Source organism: Triticum aestivum, chromosome 7D, assembly GCF_018294505.1.
Source record: "Triticum aestivum cultivar Chinese Spring chromosome 7D, IWGSC CS RefSeq v2.1, whole genome shotgun sequence".
In the NCBI taxonomy this organism is placed as follows: Eukaryota; Viridiplantae; Streptophyta; class Magnoliopsida; order Poales; family Poaceae; genus Triticum; species Triticum aestivum.
Window position 1 is genome coordinate 568802394 of NC_057814.1, and position 4133 is coordinate 568806526.

A 4133-nucleotide genomic window follows, 5' to 3' on the forward strand; every position below is an offset into this window, starting at 1 on the left:
TATATTGGATATACGTTATATGAATGTGTACTTTACTAGTACTCCTAGCAGCACCAGGGTATTAGATACCGGTTCGGTTGCTAAGTGTTAGTAACCCGAAATAAAAGCTGCGGAATAAACGGAGACTAGCTAAAGGTGAGATGACGATGTGTGTTGGAAGTGTTTCCAAGGTTGATGTGATCAAGCATCGCATGCTCCCTCTGCCATCGAGATTTGGTGTTTGCGTTGAGTATGATTGGATTATGTTTATCGCAATACGGTTATTCATTTAAGGAGAATAATGGTTACTCTGTTTATTTGAATAATACCTTCAATGGTCTTGCACATAAAATGAATCTCGATCGTAGTGATACACATGTTCATGCCAAAAGATATAAGATAGTAATGATAGTACCACATACTTGTGGCACTGCCACCTGAGTCATATTGGTATAAAACGCATGAAGAAGCTCCATGTAGATGGATCTTTGGACTCACTCGTTTTTGAAAAGATTGAGACATGCGAACCATGCCTATTGGTATATATGCATGAAGAAACTCCATGCAGATGGATCGTTTGGACTCACTTGATTTTGAATCACTTGAGACATGCAAATCATACCACGTGGGCAAGATGACTGAAAAGCCTCGTTTTCAGTAAGATGGAACAAGAGAGCAACTTATTGGAAGTAATACATTTTGATGTATGCAGTCCAATGAGTGCTGAGGCATGCGGTGGATATCGTTGTGTTCTTGCTTCACAGATGATTTGAGTAGATGCTGAGTGTATTTACTTGATGAAACACAAGTCTGAATTATTGAAAGGTTCAAGTAATTTCAGAGTGAAGTTGAAGATCGTCGTGACAAGAGGATAAAATGTCTGTGATATGATCATAGAGATGAGTATCTGAGTTACGAGTTTGGCACACAATTAAGACATTGTGGAAAGTGTTTCACAATTAACACCGCCTGGAACACCATGGTGTGATGGTGTGTCCGGACATCATAGCTGCACCCTATTGGATATGGTGCATACCATGATGTCTCTTATCGAATTACCACTATCGTTTATGGGTTAGGCATTAGAGACAACCGCATTCACTTTAAAAGGGGCACCACGCAATTCCGTTGAGACGACACCGTTTAGAGAAACCTAAGTTGTCGTTTCTTAAAAGTTTGGGGCTGCGATGCTTATGTGAAAAAGTTTCAGGCTGATAAGCTCGAACCCAAAGTGGGTAAATGCATCTTCATAGAATACCCAAAACAGTTGGGTATACCTCCTATTTCAGATATGGAAGCAAAAGTAATTGCTTCTAGAAACAGGTCCTTTCTCGAGGAAAAGTTTCTCTCGAAAGAATTGAGTGAGAGGATGGTGGAGACTTGACAAGGTTATTGAACCGTCACTTCAACTAGTGTGTAGCAAGGCACAGGAAGTTGTTTCGGTGGCACCTACACCAATTGAAGTGGAAGCTTATGATAGTGATCATGAAACTTCGGATCAAGTCACTACCAAACCTCGTAGGACGACAAGGATGCGTGCTACTTCAGAGTGGTACGTGATTCTGTCTTGAAAGCTATGTTGTTAGACAACAATGAACCTACGAGCTATGGAGAAGCGATGGTGGGCCCATATTCCGACAAATGGTTAGAAGCCATGAAATCTGAGATAAATGGATCTTTAAGAAGAAGACGGACATGGACGGTAATGTTACCGTCTATGAAGCTCGACTTGTGGCAAAGAGTATTTCCACAAGTTCAATGAGTTGGCTACGATGAGATTTTCTCATCCGTAGCGATGCTTAAGTCCGTCGGAATCATGTTAGCATTAGCTGCATTTATGAAATCTGGCAGATGGATGTCAAAACAAGTTTCCTTACCTGTTTTCGTAAGGAAAGGTTGTATGTGATACAATAAGAAAGGTTTTGTCGATCCTAAGGATGCTAAAAGGTATGCTAGCTCCAGCGATCCTTCCATGGACTAGAGCAAGCATCTCGGAGTCAGAATATACGCTTTGATGGAGTGATCAAAGATTTTGGGTTTATACAAAGTTTATGAGAAACTTGTATTTCCAATAAAGTGAGTGGGAGCGCTACAACATTTCTGATAAGTATATGTGAATGACATATTGTTGATCCGAAATGATGTAAAATTTCTGGAAAGCATAAAGGGTTGTTTGAAAGGAGTTTTTCAAAGGAAGACCTGGATAAAGCTGCTTACATATTGGGCATCAAGATCTATAGAGATAGATCAAGACGCCTGATGATACTTTCAAAGAACGCACACCTTGACATGATTTTGAAAGAGTTCAAAATAGATCAGCAAAGAAGGAGTTCTTGGCTGTGTTACAAGGTGTGAGTATTGAGTAAGACTCAAAACCTGACCACAGCAGAAGAGAGAGAAAGGACGAAGGTCGTCCCCTATGCTTTAGACGTAGGCTCTACAGTATGCTATGTACCACACATGAAGTGTGCCTTGCCATGAGTTGGTCAAGGGGTACAATAGTGATCCAGGAATGGATCACATGACAGCGGTCGAACTTATCCTTAGTATCTAGTGGACTAAGGAATTTTCTCGATTGTGGAGGTGAAAAGGAGTTCGTCGTAAAGGGTTACGTCGATGCGAACTTTGACACTAATCCGGATGACTCTGAGTAGTAAACCGGATTCGTATAGTAGAGCAATTATTTTAAATGGCTCCAAATAGCGTGTGGTAGCATCCACAAGATGACATAGATATTCGTAAAGCACACACGGATCTGAAAGGTTCAGACCCGTTGACTAATAACCTCTCTCACAAGCGTAACATGATCAAACCAGAACTCATTGAGTGTTAATCACATAGTGATGTGAACTAGATTGTTGACTCTAGTAAACTCTTGGATGTTGGTCACATGGTGATGTGACCTGTCAGTGTTAATCACATGGTGATGTGAACTAGATTATTGACTCTAGTGCAAGTGGGAGACTGTTGGAAATATGCCCTAGAGGCAATAATAAATAGGTTATTATTATATTTCCTTGTTCATGATAATCGTTTATTGTCCATGCTAGAATTGTATTGATAGGAAACTCAGATACATGTGTGGATACATAGACAACACCATGTCCCTAGTAAGCCTCTAGTTGACTAGCTCGTTGATCAATAGATGGTTACAGTTTCCTGACCATGGACATTGGATGTCGTTGATAACGGGATCACATCATTAGGAGAATGATGTGATGGACAAGACCCAATCCTAAGCCTAGCACAAGATCGTGTAGTTCGTTTGCTTAGAGCTTTTCTAATGTCAAGTATCATTTCCTTAGACCATGAGATTGTGCAACTCCCGGATACCGTAGGAATGCTTTGGGTGTACCAAACGTCACAACGTAACTGGGTGACTATAAAGGTGCACTACAGGTATCTCCGAAAGTATCTGTTGGGTTGGCACGAATCGAGACTGGGATTTGTCACTCCGTGTAAACGGAGAGGTATCTCTGGGCCCACTCGGTAGGACATCATCATAATGTGCACAGTGTGACCAAGGAGTTGATCACGGGATGATGTGAGTTACGGAACGAGTAAAGAGACTTGCCGGTAACGATATTGAACAAGGTATAGGGATACCGACGATCGAATCTCGGGCAAGTAACATACCGATAGACAAAGGGGATTGAATACGGGATTGATTGAATCCCCGACATCGTGGTTCATCCGATGAGATCATCGTGGAACATGTGGGAGCCAACATGGGTATCCAGATCCCGCTGTTGATTATTGACCGGAGAACGTCTCGGTCATGTCTGCATGGTTCCCGAACCCGTAGGGTCTACACACTTAAGGTTCGATGACGCTAGGGTTATAGGGAAAGTATGTACGTGGTTACCGAATGTTGTTCGGAGTCCCGGATGAGATCCCGGACGTCACGAGGAGTTCCGGAATGGTCCGGAGGTAAAGATTTATATATAGGAAGTATGGTTTTGGCCACCGGAAGTGTTCCGGGCATCACCGGTAGTGTACCAGGACCACCGGAGGGGTCCGGGGGTCCACCGGGAGGGGCCACGGGGCCCCGGAGGCATACATGGGCCAAGTGTGAGAAGGGACCAGCCCCTAGGTGGGCTGGGTCGCCTCCCCACCAAGGCCCATGCGCCTGGAGAGAAGAGGGGGCAAACCCT